Raw genomic sequence first — 23,027 nt, 5'->3', positions numbered from 1 at the left:
CGTGTTTGTAATCAAACATAACCCCAGAATGTTTGCTCTCCTAAGCATTTGAGACACATTCTTCTCATTTGAAAGCTTTGTGTCTTACTCAACAACCTCTGTATCTAAACTATGTTAAAGATACACAGTGAAGGGATGACATCACAGAGCTGATTTTGTTCTTTCAGCTCTGTGCTTAGCTAAAGTTGAGCAGTTGCAATGAGTCATGCAATCTTGTGACCGGCCGGGCACTTTTCCAATCAGAAAGACAGTTAAGATCTTTAACAGAACCTGGAGTTGTTTGAAGACGAGGTAACAGCAGGACCTGGACGCTTGGTGAAACCAAGCCTGTGTGAGTAACAAAATGTGTTCCTAGTCCTGCTGAATAACACAACACCAATGATGAAGTAACACTTAGTAAAGCTGACTCATTTCCTCATTTACAGATGAAAAGGACTGTTTGAGAAATGACTATCTCCCAGGTAAGTGATGTTTCCTTCAGGTAATGCGTGGTGAGTCTTTTTAAAGCCAGGCTGACCGTGACATTGGCTTGTTGGTTATCAGGTCTGTTGAAAGGGAAATTTTATTACGAAATCCTGTCCGATGTTAAAAGCCAGGTCCGTTTCTAACCTTGGCTACGTGAGGACTGCTGATTTGGGGCAATATTCAGAAGAAAGAGCTCGTGGAAATCAGGTGTAAAGATGATTGAACATAGAAAATAAAAATGTGGACTTAAAGCAAAGTTTCTTTTTATTTCCCACCAGATATGTGTTTACTGGCAATGCTGCACATCTGGGTGGAATATCTGTGGGCGAGCACGCGGGATGCCCCTCTGTATCTAGGGAAGCCTCAGTTGTACCAGGACTGGGGACTGTGGGATTTCCAGCCATGTCCTGCTGACATGGCAGGCACTGCCATTCTGGGAAACCAACCTCCTCTCTGCAATCTTGCTGTAATCTCCTGGGCTTTATAATCAAGGCTGCCTTTACAACACATTCCTCAAAGTTAGTTTGGAGCATACTTATTTTAAAAAACACAAGAAGCCTGTTGGGAGAAAAACATTGGGAGAATGAGTGCATTCCTCACCCAAACTCATAACTCTTTTCTTCCTCGACTAGATCTTACTAGGACTTTACAAAAATGGAAGTAGGCTCTCTAAATAGGATTTTGTTATTTTCATTCATTTATAACGTGTGAATTGCCCTCTGTTGTCTCTTTCCCCTACTTGGTATGCCTTCTTCTGAATTCTCGTGTAATTTAACAGTTGTACAATTCTTTTTGTGGTTGGGAAATCACAAATTGTGAAACACGTTAAATTGAGCACATTTAAAAATAACCTAGCCTTTTCTACTGTTTGGGTAAGGCCGTCTGCTTGTTTGGGGTTGCTAATGGGAATAAGTGACCATGTGTACAGTACCTCTACAGCTGGTTTGTTTGCTCAGAGGAAAGAATTCATTGAATAGCCATAGACTACATTCCAGAATGTTGGCCAACCACTGTGCAAAAGGGAACTGTTGGGTCACAGCAAAGCCCACTGCCTTGCCTGGAAGAGCAGTTCCAAATGTCTGCCCAGGGGACAGAGACCTTGTTGCAGGATGTCCATGTGGGCTCTCCTAACAAGCATTTTTATTAGTGGTTCTTTCCTCCTCTTGGCTTCCTAGTAAAAGCCTATTGGAATTTTTAGTCCCTGGAAGTCCACGCTTTTTTTGAAGTTACTTCCTATGTTTTGCAATTAATTCTCCCAATGAACTCGATCTAAATATTGGGTTGGGGGGTTGGGGTGGGGGTAATCTCAAATACTTCAGGGCCCGGAGGAGATCTGTCGCGTTGTATTTCTCTCCTTCCTCGCCAACAGACGACAATGGTATGGTTCTGCATTTAGAATCTGAGAATCTGCAGAGGCATCGAGTTGGTCTGCAGGGAGGGTTAAGAGCTAGCCTGGTGGGTGGGATGTGGCATGTGCCAACTCCCCCTCCCTCATTGATCTGTTTTATAAATTGGACAGCTCTACTTTGATCTGCTTTCAGACAAGAGTTCCTTTTAACCCAAAGGGATAAATAAATGGGTTTGAAAGTTGTTTAGAAGGGAATGTCACAGCAAAGCCCAGAAGGAGGCTGGTGCAGCCTCAGTTCGCCGCTCAGAATGGAAGTCAGGGCAGGGCTCAGGGACCGTGCTGGCCTGTGCAGGTCTCTCCTCCTCCAGATTCTCAGGGTCTGACTTATAAGGCAGCACAGAATGGGTCATGTCCTGGTGCCTGGTCTGCCCAGATGGAGTCCGGACTCCCTCCTCTGCCTTATTTGCCCCATCCCTCCCTCTTAACCCTCTCTGTGCTATGTAGCCTCAGCAAGTGGTGGAAGCCTCTAGGAATCAGACTTTCTGTGGTGGGAACCGCCAAGGCGGCGGGTAAGCCCTAACTCCTCTCCTCCAGTGAATGGTGACCTCTCTCTCCCAAACTCATAAGCCTGAGGTCCCCAGAGCACATTCTTTTCCCTTCCTGACCCCACCACTTTCCCCTTCCAAAGACCTAAAGAGCCTTTGCCTTCCCGGCGACCCTCAGATCTGTCCTTCCCCGCCTGTCCGTCCCCTCGGCCACGGTCCTATTTTTGGCCCTCCCTATGTCAGGCCCATCTGTACTTCCAACTTCTTCTTCCTTGGGCCACACGCCTCCCTCCAGTTCTCGTGAATGCTTCACATGACGGCCAGATGGGTCTTCAAATGCTGCTTCCAAAATGTCACTTTTCTCAGAAAAGTCTTTCCCACTTGTCTCAGGGTATTCAAATCCCACTGACTCACTTCTCGCTTATTTTACTCAATGAGTATCTGAGCACTGGTGTTTCCCCGTTGGCCACGATGGGCCAAGAGCCGCCTGCACACATCCATTTTAACTCAACATGCAAAGCCCTTTTACGTGTAAGGGCAGGCGATGCTCTTCCTAGGTGACAAGAGTCAGAAGGTGCTCAGGAACGCACCTGCTGTGGCGCAACCCATCATCCGTCCTGCCAACCAGAGTGCAGGAGACGAGTGCCAGGGGCTACATGCTAAGAGCTTGGGTTACACCATGAGCAAACATGCCCGAATCCCTGCTCTTCTGAGCGTGTTACTATGGCAGGGAGCTGAGGGGAAGAATCCCTCTGTCTTCGGTGTGGACGTCAGCCTCTGTAGGAGATCTCTTATGTGGAGCCATCAGATAATAAAGAACGACAACAGAAACGTCATTTCTAGTAGCTTTTAGCTAACCATGCTGTCTTTGGAAATCACGTGTGTGTGAAGACAGAGAGTCTAACTTCCATCTATTTTATCATTTTGGGGGTCACTTTTAATTGTTTGGACGGAAAGCAAAGGCCTGTCGAGGGCATGAGAACAAATTTTGGGGGTGGGGCCAGTGGAAGTCAGACTCCGATGGATTTACACCCTGCCAGGTGACAGTCATGGCCTCTCAAGGGCCTGGGCCTCGTACCTGTGAAGGAGGTGTCCCAGCCTCACCATCATGCAGCCCAGCTCGGGCCTCCTCCAGCCCGTGGGACTGCTGTGGATTGAATTATGTCCCTCCCAAATGTACCTGTTGGTGCCCTGACTCCCGGCCTGACTGTATTTGCAGATGGGCTCTCTAAGGAGGTAACTGAGGTTAAACAAGGTCATCGGGGTGGGGTCCTGATCCCATAAGACTGGTGTCCTGGTAAGAAGAGGAAGAGACAGCAGCATGGTCTGTCTCTCTCTCTCTCCCCCTCCTTCATGTGAAGACACAGTGAGAAGGCGGTGGTCTGCAAGTCAGGAAGACATCTCCCCCCAGAACCTGCCCATGCCAGCACCTTGATCTCGGACTCGTGGCCTCCAGAGGTGTGAGAACTGTCTGTGGTTTAAGCAGCCCTTCTGTGGTGTTCTGTTACGGTGGCCCAAGCTGACTAAGACAAGGCGTCTTCGACCAGCCATACAAGGAGGGCCTTGGTCATGGTTCTCCCTCTGAATCTCTGCTCCCTGGTGCTCTGGGGTCTCCCACGGCACGTGCGTTCTTACCCGCCCCCTTGAAGTAGAAGCCTTGCTGTTAGGACTCCAGTAAGGGGTCGTGCACATATTTGTCCCCCTTGGGTACTAGCCAAATACATCCCTCACGCTATGAAAAGGAATATTTGTTGATCAACCGGTCTGCCAGATGATGAGCCAAGTTGTACCTGGTAGGCTGAAATCGTTCATTTTTACTTTGGTTTCAGGATAGGCAGAGAAATATTGAGAATATTCTGCACACACTTCTGGCTATTTAGAGAGCTGAGAGCTGTTTATTTTCTCCTGGAATGATCTGGAGAGTTACTTCTGCCCTTTAACTGGCTCACGGACATAACATAAAGCAGTACGTGCCAAATCCTACAAGAGGCATGCTTTAATTGTCTTCAAATGGAAGGTGTTTTATCAATAAAATCAAAATCCCATTAAATTCTCTGGTACTTGACCAGGGTGCTTCATCCTGCACCCTTTCTTTAAAATTATTTAATCTTTTCTTAGTAAAAAAGGAGAAAATACCGGTTGAACCAAAAATGATTTCTTTCTACTCTCCTGGTGTTCCTTTCTTCATTCTGCATGAAATTAATTTCAAAGAAAGGAGCCGAACTCTTCAGTTGCGGCCGCACGATTTAGTGCAAAAGCAAGATTTTCAATTAGCAGCGATAACCTGCACTTGATCAGAAAATAAAGCTATTCCTGCTGAAGTGACCAGGAATTAACACTTTTTAATTGTTCTCCTAGGGAGAGTGTGTATGTCGTAAAATAATCTGAAAGTGCTTTCATTTGCACTTCTGACCTAAAATGACCCTGTGCTTAATTTGACCTACTTGATGTAGGTCATTGAATCAAAGTTATCTTTCTATTAAATTATAAAAATGATTTTTCTTTGGGACTATGTATTAGCGATATTTTGCTTACTCAACAGTAATGTTCAGAAATTTATTATCCATGATGTTAGTGGGTTTCTATCTGAGCTCTGCAAATATATATATTTTTGAACTGTTCTGACGTTATTTCATTAAATTGCAACATGTGGGTTTAAAGGCCACATGGCAAGCTCCTTGGGCAGCCCTGATCTCTGATGCCTTCAGCTCGGGCTCCAGAAGCAAAGGAGAGGAAAGCAATGACTTAATTGTTTCAGTAATTTTGGCAACCGTGTCCTTCCTCAGCAAGGCCAAATTGGCACTTGCCAAATGATCAAGATTGTTGACATTATAAAAGTTTTGCTCGGATTGTTTCTTTAGTTAATTGCTTGAAAAACTTCTGCGTTGTCAACTTCGCTCTCTTGAAATGACTCTACACATCTTCCCGCAGGTGGGATTATATTCAGGTGCAAGTTACAGAGAGTACAATTCATAGAGATAGTCACGATTGACACTGTATTTAGTTCACATAAAAATAAGGGCCAACAAGGAGGGTTTGGGGCTAATGCAGCCTCTTAGTAACATCTTCAAAGACCTTGTATCATTCCATGGTTTGTGATCCATCATCTCTGCTTTGTATTTTTTATTCTCCATGTTCTAGGACACTTGCTGCCAGTGTAGGCAGCTCCACATTCAGGTTTAGAAAAAGGGGGGGGTTGTTGTTCAACAGGCATAACGTTTCATTTATGTAAGGTAAGTGAGCTCCAGGATCTGCTGCGTAACATCGTGCATAGTTAGCAAGACTGTGTCGTGCACTGGAGAATGTCAGAGGTAGATCTCCATTAAGTGGTCTTCTAACAATAAGAGAGAAGGAAGGAAGGAAGGTAGGAAGGTAGGAAGGAAGGAAAAAGGAAGGGAGGTAGGGAGAGAGGGAGGGAGGAGAAAGAAAGAAAGAAAGAAAGAAAGAAAGAAAGAAAGAAAAAAGAAGGAAAGAAAGGAAGGAAGGAAGGAAGGAAGGAAGGAAGGAAGGAAGGAAGGAAGGAAGGAAGGAAGGAAGAAAGAAAGAAAAAAGAAAGGAAAGAAAGAAAGAAAGGAAAGAAGGAAGGAAGGAAGGAAGGAAGGAAGGAAGGAAGGAATTGAATAGGAAAGGAAAAGAAATCCTGTTGTAAAGGAAAAGAATAATCAAAACCTGAATATAATCCCACCTGCGGGAAGATGTGTAGAGTCATTTCAAGAGAGCGAAGTTGACAACGCAGAAGTTTTTCAAGCAATTAACTAAAGAAACAATCCGAGCAAAACTTTTATAATGTCAACAATCTTGATCATTTGGCAAGTGCCAATTTGGCCTTGCTGAGGAAGGATACGGAAAGAAAGAAAGAAAGAAAAAAGAAAGAAAGAAAGGAAGAAAGAAAGAAGAGAAAGAAAGAAAGAAAGACAGAGGGAAGGAGGAGGGAAGGAAGGAAGGAAGAAAGGAAGGAAGAAAGAAAGAGACCGAGGGAGGGAGGAATGGAGGAAGGAGGGAAGAAAGGAAAGAAAGAATGAACCAGGACACCAGGAAACTTTGGAGGTGATAAGAATGTCCATTACCCCGATGGTAATCAATTCACTAATTGAGTTATCAATTATAACTCAATAAATAAATAAATAAATAAAGCTGTTAAAAAGAAAAGGAGAAGAGTCCAAAGCTTTCTCCTGAAGAAACTTTCTTTTTTATCTTTTGTCTTTATCTTTTTTTTTTTTAAACATATTTGGAAAGTCTAGTCCTCCCAGTAAAATCTACCCACCTCTCATAATCCAGAACTTTGCCGCATGTCTGCACCCCAGCACAAAGGAGGCTTGGGATCAGCTTTCTGATCTCTACAGTGCAGGAAACAAAGGACGGTGACTTCAGTGGTTTTTGGGTAGCAAATCCAGCTCTGTGCCATAGCATCTTTCATGTATGTGGTATGAGAGGCATTGTGGAAAGTCAAGTTGTGGGTTTATCTCGTTACTTTGTTGACTTCACCCAAACAAAATTCCAATAGAAAAAAAAAAGTCAATTGATTGCTAGTTTACTAGAACTAAGAATAAAATGAAATGAGCCACGTTGGGTTCAAATTCTGTGCTATCACCCGATAGCTGTATGATCTAGGAAAGATACTTAATGCCCATAATCCTCGGATTCTGTGTTGGTAAAATGAGATTGCGCACTCGGTAGACGTCTGCAGGAATCGCCAGGTGCATCACTCCTTTTGTATGAATTCCTCTTATGCATTGAATCTAGGCTTCATCCAGACTTTCTTTGGCCAACCAGACATCAAAGCACATGAAACCAGCCAACAGAACACCACAAGCACAGTGTAAGCTTGTGCAGGGGCGAGGGTGATACACGGAGCTTCCATTCTGTGAAGAGGCTTGGCAGGAGCGCCCTTCTGGAAAGAGAGGCACAGAGCCTAGCTGTTCCAGTGGAGCCCATTGTCTTGCCAACCTGCAAACTAAGGGCAGCGGCTTGTGTAAGGGCAGTCTAGACCTGCAGAAGCTTTAAGTAACAAACCCATGGATATGCTTTAAAGACCCAGGCATTGTTGGCTTAAGCCACTAAATTCGCCGTAGAAAGAGATAACTGATACACACCAGCTTTTCTGCGTTGCTGCTGGGATGAATTGCAAGGACCGTGAGATCCCAGGCACAAAGCCAGCACTCAAGAATACAAGCTATTATTACTGTTGTTGACATTGTTATTTTCAATTGCACAGCATTAGATCCATGAAAAGGGCTTGTCAATTAGGAAAAAAAAAACAAAAACCAACAAACCCTGCAGCTACTGTCTTAACACCTATAGTCTGTTTACCATGTGTGCTGTTGGGTTTCTCCTTAAGAAGATTATATCCTGGCTAATCCATTTAAGATAAAGAAACAATACATTTATTACCACAGCCTATCAATCAATAATAAGGGACCCAACTCTAGGACACACTATCAAGTAAGTGAGCAATCAGAGAATTAGGAATTAATACAGGTTTTTGGAGAATGTTTTGTAAAATGGATCTCTTGATCAGGGTCTTGAATGGAGGGATAGATTTCAATAATGTGGATGCTAATAATACTATTAATGTCTACATTTGTTGAGGACTTACTGTGTTCCAGGCGTGACAATAAGCACTTTACACGCAATTTCAGATTTATTCTTTAACTGCCTGCTTTACGAGGCAGTGTTATCCTACCCTTGCTTATGGACGAGGACACAGAATGAGAGAGGAATTTCCTGATCTGCCTAATGCGGCCCCCCTGGTCAGTAGCAGAGCTGAGACTGGATGCCACGGGGGCCTGATCCAGTGCCAATCCTCTTTCTCTTTGCACGGAGTCTGGCAGAGAAATTAAATGTATTTACGCTCTTCAGAAAACTCCCTTTGAAGTTGAGAGTTGATGTTCCCACTGTCACAAGTCTACCCTGACGTGTAGTCCAAAGGTCCTGAATAAATGTATTAAGAGAAAGTCATTTTTGTGATTAAAAGACATATGCTGTATTGTTGTAAAGGAAAAGAATAAAAAGAGCTAACATGCATATAGCATTTGCGCTGTGCCAGGCACTGATCCTAGTGCTTTATGCACTCGGTACTTATTTTCTTCCTCCCAACCAACATCCGAGGGTAAATTCTTTTATTTTCCCCACGTTATAGATGATATAACCAGATTCAGAGAAGTTAAGTCAATTTCCAAGGTCACAGAACAGAAGAATGTGGATCAGGTGTGCAAACCCAGGCGGTCAAGTTCCAAAGTCGTGTTCCATCCCCTCAGCTGAAGGGCAGCCGGGAACTCAAACATCAGTGGGACCAAAAAGTGAAAAACCAAATGCTTGTGTGCCTAGCCTCACAGACTGGGGGCTCTTCGTTACTGCAGCAGGACCCAGCTGATGCTGGCAGATATAAGTGGCTGGTCAGAAGGCCCCCTTATGTTGTGATTCATCAGCATTCCCTTATATAATTTAATTTTTTCACGAAAGGAGTTATTCTCATTTTCATGTAATCCCCTTCTCCCATTTAATCCTACTCCTAATTGAATTGAGTCTCTGCACTAAGGTACATACTATTCATCTCATTTTACTGATGAATAAAATGAAACTAAGGGAGGTTTAGAAACTTTTTCAGTGTTATACTGAAAGCCGCCAAGTCTGGATTTGAATTCGGTTCTGTCTGATGTCAAAGTCCGTGAAGCATAAAGTTGTAGAGATCAAGGTGGCCTTTAAAGTTACTTAGCCTTCCAGTCTTAACAAAAGTTTCACCATATAATGTAGTTCAGATAGCAGGGACAAAATTTCCTCTGCAAAATTCTCTCCTGGTTTTGCCAGGGACTTAGAGCAGAAATAAAATTACATTTATTAAAAATAATGGTATTTAAGTGCCTGCAATAGGGTCTTTTAAGGCATTAAAAACTCATACAATTTGTATTTAGCCTTTCTAGAAGTCAGTTAAGATGAATTTTGTTTTTAAAAGTATTTATATACATATATAATATATATCCTCCCCCACCACCCCACCCAGTTCCCTTGTTCTTCAGTGAAAACACATTTCTAAATGACCCTTAGGAATGATTCTTTTTCCTTTGTGGGATTTCATTGAACACAGAGAAGAAGAAAGACAAAGTGTATGACAAAGGGACCACTATGCTTGCACATTACACACTGAGGAGCAAAATTTTACAAATTAATTCAGGTGGATATCTGCCACAATTATCCACTGTTGTAAGCCATGATAAAGCCAACAATTTAGGTCAGAATACTATTTTGACATGAATTGTCTGAATAATTGTCTTGGCACTTCATTTCCCTGGAGCATATAAAAAGCCACACAGTATTTTTTACTTTTATTTCAGCAATTAAAATGGTCATCCAAAAAATCAGTAATTCAGTGGATAATGCAATGCCAGTGACAGTTAATTGAATTAATGGCATGACTGATTTTTTCCGAAAGCTAAATTTGTAAGTCTCATGACAGCTTTTGCCTGAATCTTTAAACTTGTGCAGAAAACTCCAGAAAATTTGAATCCTGGACCAGGGATATGCTCCTTGCTCAAAAGAGTTTGGAGTTCTCCTTGTGGATGTCATTCAAATTCTTTCCAGCCCTAAGGTCTGTGAATTAATTGCCTTTGTTGAGGCACAGTGTTTGGATGATTCTTAGTGGTAGCTGGTGATTAATCTGGGGAATGTTGCTCCTCGTAAAAACAAACAAGCAAAAAATTGAAGTGTGGTTCTAAAGTCATGAGCCTGACCATCTTGTGTAATGAATTCCATCTGACAACATTTCCGAAAGAAGAATTTCCTGACTCCTTCTCATGATTTCTTTTGAATTTTAAACTGTGTGACTCTATTAGATAATGAAAAATTAAGGTTAAAATGAAATGATCACATTTTTTTGGATTACATATAGTTGGATCACACACACACACACATACACACAAGACTTTCCTTGTATTATTGCAGGAGGAAACACACTTTAGAATGCAAAAAGTCATGCATATTTTATTTTGTTTTGTTTTTTTTATTTTATTTTATTTATTTTTGTACTGCTCTTGTTACTTTCTTGTCCTTGCAGTGGATTAGCTCGCATCCTCCCATATCTGCTTGCACATGTTACCTTTCACTCAATGGGAGATTGCTCCCACATTCATGAGGCATGAGCACTTTGGGACATAGTGTAGGTCAGAAGTCACTTTCCATCCCTTTCATTGTGTCCTCCTGATTGGAGCTAATTGAGGCAAATAACAGTGCCACGGGACTTACAGTAAGTCAGCGAGTCCAGAGATTTTTGTTCTCCCCTCCCAAGCAGCTCATCTATCAGCCGTCACCGTCCTGTGTGGGCGACAATGCTGCATGCAGAGCCTGCACCTGCCCCTCACTCACACCCTCTACCCTGAGTGCCTCGCGGTCACTGGGCTTCTGTTGGTCCTGCAGGTTCCCTCCCGGCCCTTCCCGATTTCCCACAGACCCCTCCTGATAATCGGAGCCTGCGGCTTCTTTGCAGATGGGAGTGCCTGCTGTCATCTCCCGTGCCGCGGGGACAGCCCTGCCTGATGATCGGCACTTTGCCACTTGTTGGGAGTATCGGGAAAAGACCATCAGGTGTTGACACGGGCTTTAGGGACCCGGGGTCCCCTCCAGCCTGACACCTGAGTACCATGCACAGATGCTGTGTACTTCTGCATTGATATTGCCGGATGTAGTACTTTCAACCTCAACTGAGTCTTGTTACCTTACTTTTTTGGGAAATACAATATTAATACAATTTGTCACTATTCTCTAAGGGACGCTTAGTATGCTGGGATTCTAGTATGTTTTACCAATTTAGTTGTTTTAATGGCCTGCAAGTGCCTTGATTTTAAAACCTTATTTGCCAGGTCTTTTGAGAGCTGGCTATAACCTGAGATTATTCTCATAATGGACTGCTTATATAATGTACTTCTTAAAAGCCAAGTGGTACTTATCACCTCGTTTTGCATATTGAGTGACATTTTTAGCTTGGTATTAATAATCCCACATTATAATAAAAATAATAATAGCAAGGATTTGAAAATCCATTACAAATCTCCTTAAACCCAGGTGAACTCATTAACTCTTAGATGAAAAAAAAAATGGAATTAAAAAAACAAAGACTTGATTTTATTCTGCCTGATATGACGATTTTGAGGAAGAACTAGAAGTCGAAGTGCATTCTCTTGGGTCAACTCCAGGGTTAGATTTGCTAGACTCAGCATCTAAAACAGTCCGAGATTTAAAAATGGAAGCAAAGCAAGAAGCATGTCCATCGGTTAGAAGTCAGACTGATGAGGCTGAAGGGAAGGCGGAGCTTCCTACCTCTGCCGTCCTGAGGGACGTGGAAGGAGGGAGACAAGAAAGTGGGTTAGGTGAACCCCCAAGTTACAAACAAAACACGCCAACAAGCTGGCATTTTCTAACAACTGGAGCCCTGTTGAGACACGTTTCCTGTCCTGGTTTGCCTTCGAAATGTTGCCATCTCCGTCAGCAAGGGCTCTATGGGTGTGAATTCAGTGACCTGCGGGATCTGGGGACATCTCCCAGGCACACACTTTACTCGGTGTAATGGGTTGAATTGTGTCAAATTCTTAGGTTGAAGTCCTAATCCCACTACCTGAGAGTGTGCCTTTATTTGGAGGTAGGGTCTTTTCGAGGGAACTAAGTTAAAAGGTGTCATCGGTGTGTTCTCTAATCCAACCTGAGTGGTGTCCTTATTAAGAAGGGGGCACACACAGAGGAAGAGGGCCCTGTGGAGGTGAAGTCTGACGTGGGGGTGAGGTAAAGAGTGCCAGAGGTTGCCAAGAAACCACCAGAAAATGGAAAGAGGCAGGGACCAGTTCCTCCCTCAGAGCCTCAGTAGGAACTAGCCCTGGGTCTCAGACTTCTGGGCTCCAGAACTGCAAGACAACACATTTCTGTTGTTTCTGCCACCCAGTGTGTGGGTCTTTGTTCAGGGGGCTCCAGCAAACTAACTCACTGGGCAGACACAGAACCAGAGTCATATCTGAGAAAATCCCATCCCATCAAGAGCTTACAGCGAACTGAGTGAGCGGTCCCCATGAAACACTTAGCAACGACAGGAGGCAAATCATGGTGTGAAGGCCACAGGAGCAATTCACGAAGTACCTGGTGTTAGAATTCAGATGACAGGAGAGAAGCAGACACTGACACCTCCAAGGAGTACCATGCTGTAGTGTGTACGAGCAAGGCAATGGTGTGCACAGTCCAGAGCAAGGCAATGGTGCACGCTGTCCAGAGCAAGGAAGCAGAGCCCATGGTTTTGGAGATGAACACTAGGGACAAAAACCAAGGCCCCACCTCTGTGTTGGCAAACCCCATCGTGTGTCCTCACCGGGAAGGGGAAAAGACCCAAGCGGGGTAAAAAGTACCCACACGTAGGCAAGGTGCTTTCATGTGGAGGAAGTCATTTATCACACTCAAACTTTCCAGGAGGATGTGTATTTATTCTACATTATATCCTAATTTAACCATCCACAGAAAAGCAAAAATGCAAAATTTTATTTTCTTATTTCCACGTGACTCTGTAATGAGTGTAAAAATGTAAAAGTACCAAGCAGGAAATACCCAGGGGAACGTCCTCACTGCATGCAGATGACTTTATCATTTATAATCATGAAAAAAAATGAAATCATGAAAGAAAAGTAGATTTTATTCATAAAGATGAGAACACTTACTGGCATTTGTAGAGCTTATTTAAATTCAAATACATCTTCAATATTCGATCACAAGTCATGTGAAAAAAATTATTTAATAATTGACTTGGGTTTTCTTTAAATATAGCTTTGACCTGCTTTTCAGAGCTTTTTTTTTTTTTTTGTTAAAGATTTTATTTATTTATTTGACAAAGAGAGACACAGAAAGGGAGAGAGGGAACACAAGAAGGGGGAGTGGGAGAGGGAGAAGCAGGCTTCCAGCCGAGCAGGGAGCCCGATGCGGGGCTCCATCCCAGGACCCTGGGATCATGACCTGAGCCGAAGGCAGACGCTTAACCGACTGAGCCACCCAGGCGCCCCCACACCTTTTTCTATCAGCCAACTTTCTATCAATGGGAATAACCGCTTGCTCATACTGGCTATGACTGATTACAGTCCAAACCATCCTTCCAAAAGCTCATTCAAATCTACTTTTACTGCACAGAATACAACAGCACTAGAGTTTTATTTTCCTCTAAGGAAATTGCCAATATGTAAGTCTAAATATCAAAGGTAGTGATACCAGACCATAGGGTAAGACCACAATGGAAATGTGACTCATCCTGAAACTTCAAAAGTTGCAACAGGCCACAAAAGTAATTAGTTACCCCTAATGCTTGGCAAGATTTCTGCTTAGATATTCTGTAATTGTGAAACACACTGCCAATAATTCGCTCTTCTTTAAACTTATTGTTTGCTGTGACCGCTGGACCCCCGAGATGGCATTCTGCGGCAAGGACCACACTTGCATGACTATCTTCTACATCTCTATCTGCTTCAGGAAGAAAAGAGGAGTTTCCTCTAGGTCAGGTGTGCTGATTAAGGATATCCATTTTATACCGTCACTTACTGAGTTAAAAGTTAAAAGCAAGTAATTCTGTTGTGATCGCAGTAGTTAAAAATATAGATAGAAAGGTTGATGTCATATTTTAAAATGGGCATCGGAATAACTGGATGGAGATCTGATAAAATAAGAATCTGCTTAATTTGCAGGTAGATCCTCAAACTAATGAAACCAACATATAACTGTAGGAGATATCCTGTACAACAGCAAATGATTACCCGTTCAGAACTGGTTTTCCCCAATGTGTGGTTCACCATTTTGGCAATACCACTCAGTCCATCAATATTTGTCTTGTTTTAGCAGGAGTATTTGCAATTCAGTAGGAATAGGTGTCTTGATACAAATTAAAGAGGAACACTGTTTCTCATGATAAGCACCATACTCCTGTTCACCTTTGTCTCAGAAATACATGACAAATTTTATTTCATTCCCCCCCAGTTTTACTGAAGTGTAATTGACAGATAAAAGTATGTATTTTTTAAAAAGATTTTATTTATTTATTTGACAGAGAGACACAGCCAGAGAAGGAACACAAGCAGGGGGAGTGGGAGAGGGAGAAGCATGCTCACACAGAGCAGGGAGCCCGGTTTGGGGCTTGATCCCAGGACCCTGGGATCATGACCTGAGCCGAAGGCAGACGCTTAACGACTGAGCCACCCAGGTGCCCCAAAAAGTAGGTATGTTTATATGATTTCACTCACATGTGGAATTTAAGAAACAAAACAAATGAACAAAGAAAAAGAGAGAAACAAAAACAGACTCTTCTCTCTAGAGAACACACTGCTGGTCACCAGAGGGGATGTGGGGGTCAGTAGGAGGGAAGTAGGTGATGAGGATTAAGAGGACACTTATCTTGTTGAGCACTGAGTAATGTACAGAATTGTTGAATCACTATATTGTACACCTCAACATAATATAATGCTGTATGTTAATGATACTGGAATGACAATTTTTTAAAAAGCAGGAAAAATGAAAAAAAAAGTTGTGTATATTTAAGATGTACACCATGAAGGTTTGACATATGTATACATTGAAGAATGATTGCCACAATCATTAATTAATTAACTAATGGTTAATTAACTGAATAAGGTATCCATCACCTCACATAGTTACTGTGTGTGTGTGGTGTGTGGTAAGAACACTTAAAATTTACCCTCTTGGCAAATTTCAAGCATACAAACCAGTATTATTAACTGTAGCCACCATGCTGTACATCAGATCCCCAGAATTCATTCATCTTGTAACTGAACATTTGTACCCTTTGGACGTATCCCTGTTTCCCCACATCAGCCCCTAATAGCCACCCTTCCACTCTCTGCTTCTGGGACTTTGACATTTTTAGACTCCACATATAAGTGAGATCAAACAATATCCATCTTCCTGTGTCTGGCTTATTTCACTTAGCATACTGTCCTCTAGGTTCATCCATGTTGTGGCAGAATTTCGGTTTTTATAGCTGAAATAGTATTCTATTGCATGTAAATGCCATATTTTCTTTATCTATTCATCCATTGGTGAAAACTTAGGTTGCTCCCATGGCCTTAGCTATTATGAATGATGCCCCATCAAACATGGGTATGCATAAACTCTTCAGAGATAGTGGTTTAATTTCCTTTGCATGTATATCCAGAAGTGGGATAGCTGGATCATACAATAGTTCTGTTGTTAATTTTTTAAGGAACTTCCATAGTGTTTTCCATAGTGTCTGTACCAATCTACATTTTCACCAGCAGAGGATTCCTTTTTTTCCACATCCTCCCCAGCAGTTATTTCATGTCTTTTTGATAATAGTCTCTCCAACAGGTGTTAGGTGACCTCTCATTGCGGTTTTGATTTGCATTTCCCTGATGATTGGTGATGCTGAGCACATTTTCACTTACCTATTGACCATTGGCAAGTCTTTTTTGGGAAAAAAAAATGTCTATTCCGGTCCCTTGACTACTTTTTAATGGGGTTATTTATTTAGTTAGTTAGCTCTAACTCAATAGCTTATAACTCAATAAGAGTTCTTTATATGCTTTGAATATTAATGCCCTCTCACACATATAATTTGCAAATATTTTCTTGCGTTCTATAGGTTGTCTTTTCATTCTGTTGAAGAAACCTTTTAGTGTGATGTAGTCCCACTTTGTTTTTGCTTTTGGTGCCTGTCTTTTTGGTGTCATGTCATCTGATATTTTAGACACTGAGGACATGCGACTCTTGGCTGTTCTGGAGCTCTGTCAAGAAACTCAAGGCTCTCCTCCATGAACAGCAACAATGGGAACAATTGCAAATCATAGTGCAAATCATGTTTTGATATTCATCTTGGAAGTGTTTTCACCTCATGGTCATTTATATAGGAATATCTTATCCGAAAAAGCAAGCAGCAGCCTTACCAGTAATTTGGAAATCGCCTTTAAATCCAGCCACTTTCTGGAGCACCTGGGTGGCTCAGTCGGTTAAGTGTCTGCCTTCGGCTCAGGTCATGAGCTCAGGGTCCTGGGATGGAGCCCCACATCGGGCTCCCTGCTTAGTGGGGAGCCTGCTTCTCCCTTTCCCTCTGCCACTTCCCTTGCTTGTGCAGTCTCTCTCTCAGATAAATAAATAAAATCTTTAAAAAAATAAATCCAGCCACTTTCTTTTCTTGTAATTTTGTGAAACAAACTTATTGTGAATTGGGTGACATAATCAGTCTCAGTTCATATAAATGCTAAGCAACAGTTGCAGTTCTAATTTTAACACTCTAAGCAGAGGTTTCTAAACACTTTGGGGTGACACACCTATCAGTAAAAAGTTTTCAATCATAAATATCCAAAGTCACTAATTTTTTAATTTGTAAGTTATAGATGTGGAAGTCTTCTAATATATTTGGAGCATTAAAAAAGATACACAGAAACATCAAGTGAAACTGTAAATCAGACAAGCATATATGCAAGTGGAGGTTCTAACAGATGTCCTTGTACTGCGATTCATCACCTCCTGCAGGCTTTGGGGCACGTGCACCCCGCTTTTGAGAACCCTGAGCTAATCGGAGACCTGGGGGCTTCAGTGAGGTCCTCATGGGGAAAATGAAGTGGTCCTTCCCCTCTTTATGACCCCGCCTGAGTGAGTAGGCTTCGGAAGTAAAGCCACACTGGGTAACAGTAACTTTTAAATATTCATTAGTATGATTCATTGTAATGTTTATTACTTTGAAATCACAAAGGATGAATTATTTTCTTCTAGGTAGAGCACAGCTACAAGAAGATGTCTGCCATAATCACAAAGGGGAAGTAATGGATTTTGTATTAGGGCACATAAATGAGATCACCGACACATGAACACGCATAAATCTCCTATGTTGGGAGAAGATGGGGCCCAGGGTTTATTGATTACCTACCACGTGGCAAGCATGATTCCAGACAGCTCATATATGTGGAAAGAGATAAGGCCATACAGCTTTTACCTAAAATGTTTGGTACGTAGCAGGTTCTATTATGGCCTTTCTCATGGAATCATCAAAACTATCAAGGCAATTAGGCATTGGTATCCTTATTGTGTATAAGTGGGTCACCTCTGGATAAGAGGTGTTTAAGAACTTAGCCATGGTCACACCCAGGAAAAGGCAGAGAGGCCTTTCTGATTCCATAGCTCCTCTCCCGGGGTTTTGTCTTTGTTTTCTTCAGTTCTGTCACTGTTTACCTGTGACAGGCCTCGCCAACTGGTTTTGCCATATCACACGGACAATGATGGTGGATGTTGTTCCGGGGACCAGACCCACAGAGCAGTGCATGCATCCTTTGTTGTTCTGGTGGAACAGCCACAGGGTGGGCATTATAATTACATCCAAACATCCAAAGCATGCTTTAAAATGAATGACCTTTATTCCCCTGTTTTTGGTGTGTGGGCAGCAATGGGCTTATGATGATTACATTTGAAGATCCTCTAGGAGAATGGATTTCTTTCAGTGTTTAGTTGTCTGTCATCTGTATTAGTTATCTATCGGTGTACACAATCACTCCTAAAACATACTCAAATATACCGACTAACTTTTTTCTAGGCAGAGTTGTCTCTTTTACCAGGTGGTCCATATACTGTGTACATACACACTACTCTATGACTTCTCCAACTTATCATACGAACAAGACCTTTTCTGTGTTATGAAAGAAACTTGAGCAATGTAATATAGAATGAGCATGTAATTTTCCAATAAGTGGTTGTACCAGTTTAACCAACAATTGCTCTTTGGTGGTGGTTCCCATGTGTTTTAACCATAAAAAACAAAGCAAGGATAATATGTTATTATGGATCAAATTGTGTCCCTTCAAAATTCCTATATTGAAGTTGTAACCAACAGTGTGTCTGTCTTTGGAGTAAGCAAGGAAGTTAGGTTTCCGTGAGGGCATAGAGTGGGTCCCTGATAGGACGGGAGGGGACAGCGGATAGCTCCCTCCCCGCCCTCAGTGAGAAGGCTATGGGCAGGCCAAGAAGAGAGCTCTACGCAGCCACCTGACCTGTGATCTGCCGGCACCTTGATCTGGGACCTCCAGCCTCCAGAGCTGTGAGGAATGCATGCCTGTTGTTTATAAACCTCCTGTCTGTGGTCTGTTGTTACTATAGCCTGAGCTCACTAACGTCATGCCTTTGTGCATAAGGCCCTCGGTGCTTCTCCCACCCTGCGTCTGCTCCTGTTTGTGCTTCAGTATCCCATCAGACCTCACTGAAGAGCAGGAGTTCAAAGATAAAATAATTAAGAACTCAGGATGGCAACGGCAGAGCCTGAAATAGACGGGGGCCCTCCCGAGCATCCACCGCCTGCACCTTCACAGGCTCTTGCCCACAGACCCGGCGCTGACTCTCGGCAGCTCATGGGGGTTCCCGGCACCAACACGGGGGCCTTGCTCACTATTATTTGTCCCCACCACGCAGTGCTCTTGGCACCTGGTAGATATGCTGTAGATGTCTGATGTTGTTAACTATGTTGTCCCAGGGAATGGATTTTTAGCTCTATTTTAAAGAGCTTCTTGGACGAAAACCACTTTTTTAGTGGTTGTTCTATGATTCTATATTGAGAAGTAACCAGAGAATCACAGAAGTCTGAAGCTGGAAGGAATTTTCTGTCTGGTGGTTTTCAAGCTTATTTTTGTTTGATATTTTCTGTGAGCCACGGAGACGGTCCTTCGAGGCGCAGTTTGAAGGAGGCAGTTTGTAGGTGATGCAGAGAGCCCCCCAGCCCTCCCTTTCCCTGAAACATAATTTGAAAACCAATGATCTGGTCCAAAGTGCTTATCTAAAACCTTTATTTATTTGCTGCCCTCTTAGGGATCTTCAAAAATGACAATTCCAAATTAAAACAAGCAAAAAAAGCATTATCATAGGGTTTTAAAAACATGGCAGGATACATAGTAGGTGTTTGCACATGCCATATTCATCTGCCCAAATCTCAAGAATTAGAAACTAACTGTGTAGGCATGAGCGTGACCTTGGGCTCCAGGAGGGTGGTTATATTCGACACCATCTGACCTCCCAGTGGCGATAGTGGGAAGCACACAGGTAGTGACAGTGCAGGGAGACCTGGTGGTCTCAGTGAACAAGGACTGTGCCTTCTACCTGCATTCACGGGTTCATGGCTCCACCCCAACTTCCTTCCCTCTCTCCAAGCTGCTCCCCTTACTTTATGGGGCTCCTGTTATCACCATCACTTGCCTGTTAAATGAGATCAGGTCAGTTTCCGCATGTTCACGACCCAGCAAACTTGCCAAATCACTACCAGGGAGTTGGCATCGTGGGGCATTCTGTTCTTTTTCAGGTGATATATTGTCGTGCAATATCCCATTGCTTTTATAACTTTATGGATCCATTCATGCCAGAGTGTGTGAGCACTTCCTGGGCGTGTTGTGGTCTACTCAATATCAGGAGAGTTGCAAAGGTGAGTGAGACACGGTCACAACCTTCCATTAGGACGGGAGGTAGCCTGGGACTCAATCATAAAGGAAGGAAAAAAAATGTGTATTCCAACAATGGTTTCAAACAGTCATAGCATTAGAAAAAAATCTAATTTTCTCTTAATAGCCAAATTTAAAAAAAATTGAGGGGGTTAAATATTATGTACAGGGCCTTAAAAAGCATTATTTTAGGACCTCAGCATGCAGTAAGTTAAACATATGCTTTCTGCATTTTTTTTCCATTCTAACATTTTTAGGAAAAGTCATTTGGCTTCTAAAATGTTACCAAAGTAAAGTTGAGTCAAACACAGGTTTCAGTGAATTTTATCATTAAGTATAAATAGGTTACAGAAATATAAAAAAAAAAAACAAACCCATAGGTTATGATTTGCACAGTTAATGAGGAAAGAGGAACTAACAGAAGATTATAGAAACCACAATCAAGGTTTTGAAAACTTAGCTTAAAAGTCCTACCAGGAGATATAAAATATGTAAGTATGCTTGTTTTACCAAAAAAAAAAAAAAAAAAAGAATTCCTCGTCCCTCCACCTCCTCACTCTCTATTCTTCTTAGAATTTGTATGTTAAGTTTACATGGTTCCCTTTCCAGTATGTTTATTTACAACACTGTCACTGTTTCCATAGTTATGCAGAATGTCTGTTTCCATAGCAACACTCTAGGTTTCCTAAACAAATAGTATCACAGTGTTAATCTTGTTTCAGTGTTATTGTACTATGTTATTAGATACAAAATTCAAAAAATAATTTAAGCAGGGTTTGAAACTAGGTGGGTTGGTTTTATTGCCTGGTGCTTTTGATATTAAATTTCAATTTCATATTAAAACACACATCCATTTGAAAAATAGTGGGGATTTTGCATAGTAAACATGATACCAATTTTATTCGCTAGTTATAAAACACTGTAATTTAATAAGAGGGTGTTCCAATACATGAGCAATATCCAGGGAGAGGTTTACCATCTTCAGATTAAAGTGACGGTTTTTCAGTTGGCCTGGGTGATTTAGCTTCCCCAAATCTCTGAAGTCATTTATAACCTACCCACAGCAATATTTTCCTTTGCAATTTTTGCATTTTAAGTAATTTCTATGCGTTTTGCCTTTTATTTTGTAGCCCTGGAGGAACAGCTGCAAAATAGACTTCAAGGGAATTTTACTACTTCCTTTTTCTCCGACTGAAAAAAAGAGAGAGAAAAGCGAGTAGGTTTTTGTGCTTTCTGTCTTTACATTTGCCTACCGTTACCCTTCATTTCTTCTCTTGGGAGCAGATCTTTTGGACTCTTTGCAGGAATGGGACTATGCCTTTGCTCCAGCTCCCGAGGCTCCCATGAGCACTGAAGGAGAAGATCGCCAATGTGGGACTAGTTCTTTTACTTAACAGAAGTAAGAGGTGCTCTACTGGGGCGCCTGGGTGGCTCAGTCGTTAAGCGTCTGCCTTCGGCTCAGGTCCTGATCCCAGGGTCCTGGGATCGAGTCCCGCATCGGGCTCCCTGCTCAGCAGGAAGCCTGCTTCTCCCTCTCCCCTGCTTGTGTTCCCTCTCTCACGCTCTCTCTCTCTCTGTCAAATAAATAAATAAAATCTTAAAAAAAAAAAAAAGAAGTAAGAGGTACTCTACTGACAATTTTCCGGTCAGACGTTTGAAGTGGGCTGCCGGGCCCTGCAGGTCTGGGTCTCGGCGCCCTGCACTCTGCCCCACTTAACCAGGCGCTTCCGAGGCCTGCCTCTCACTTTCTGTTTGATTCTGTCATCCTTTAAGAACATATTTAAATGACTTTCCCTTCCTGATGTTCGCATGAAAAGGAATCGATATGGCGGGGGCATATAATAATTTATAAATGGGAAATAGTTCGCTCTGCTTTGAGGAGTCCGTGATGAGCCGAAGTTGATGTCACAGTTTGGACCCACTGCGCCCTGGGGTGTCAGTCTGGGACAGTCAGGCCTCTGAGTGAGTGGATCCCAGCTCAGGTGTCTCCTCGCTGCCAGATTTGCGGTCCCTGCTACCGGGCTTCTCTGAGCCCCTATCTTCCTCATCTGTAAAATTGGGAAAAGACCACCCACTCCACAGAGCTGTGGGGAGATTAGCATGGTAACACTTGCTAAGCGTAAACTTGTTACACGTTACTCATTTTCCCTTCTTCCTTTTGATAATTTGAAGTGTGGGGTCAGAGAGAGCCTGAAGCAGGGGACGTACCTGTGGGGGCTCAGCACTGGCCATGGGGCTTCGTCAGCTTTTCCCCACCGCCATCCTGTCTCTGGTCTATCTGCAGCAGGTAGCTTTAGGTTTTCTGCTCAGCGGAGGTAAACATTCAGACTTGCCAGAGCGGCCTCCTCAGTGTGCTTGCCCTTATTGAGCAGCAGATCTGCAGTATGGGAAGCCCCAGAGAAGGGGTCCTTCTGGCCCTCCATCCCTGCAGTAAACCTTACCCCAGCGTCCCTGTCCCTTGGCCTCCAGGCACAGCAGGGCATCTGGGGACCTTGTGGAAATGCAGATTTGGGTTCAGCAGGTCTGGGTGGGGCCCGAGTTTCTGCATGGCTGACAAGCTTTCAGGTGACACCCAACTGGCTGGTCTGGGGACCTCACTTTGAATGAGAAGGATCTAAACTCCCCACATTGGAGCTTTTCTCAAATTTGTTAAGACCCTAGTTAGGGGCCAGTTCCCATACCATTGGTTCCTCAAACTACTTTGGCCTGGGTCTATTTGGGGTTCTTATTCTAGGACAGGATCCAAATCATCTATTTTCTCTGAACGTCTTCTTGTAAGACGGAGAGGTTGGGCTGCCTGGAATCTCCTGTGTCCTTTTCAGTGAACAAATGTGGCACCCTTCTGTTTTGCAGAAGTGAAACAAACCCGGGAAGACGCAAAATTGCATCAATTCAAACTGTCATCAACCAAATTTTGTTCAGCGGATTTGAATCTCCTATGAGCCTAAGGATCAACACGATTCAGTTCTATCAGGAAAAATACATAACATTTATCAGAATTGGTTATTAGAAATCATTTAATACCCTGATCAGGGATTTACTTATGAATGAGTTTAGAAGCTGACTGTTTTATGTAACCATCAAAAATTACAATATAATTATTGTTTCAAAATTCTCTGAGAAAGTGTGTTCTCATTTCTTTTTGTTATGCTGACAGTATAACATATCCAGTGAAGTTTTCTTAGACAATATTATGTTTGGTTTCTGTTCTCTTGT

The 23,027-nt window shown here is 42.7% G+C and overlaps 1 long non-coding RNA gene across 1 annotated transcript; it reads left to right on the top strand.

The window, feature by feature from the left end:
* Positions 1 to 291: 291 nt before the first annotated feature.
* On the top strand, positions 292 to 21,012 carry LOC110586563. Its single transcript, XR_002480705.2, has 3 exons — positions 292 to 331; positions 426 to 461; positions 20,942 to 21,012. It is a non-coding gene; the product is annotated as an uncharacterized LOC110586563 (long non-coding RNA).
* The last annotated feature ends 2,015 nt before the right edge of the window (positions 21,013 to 23,027 follow it).

Source organism: Neomonachus schauinslandi, chromosome 5, assembly GCF_002201575.2.
Source record: "Neomonachus schauinslandi chromosome 5, ASM220157v2, whole genome shotgun sequence".
NCBI lineage: Eukaryota > Metazoa > Chordata > Mammalia > Carnivora > Phocidae > Neomonachus > Neomonachus schauinslandi.
The sequence above is the reverse complement of the archived record's forward strand: the minus strand, read 5'-3'. Positions and strand labels throughout refer to the sequence as shown.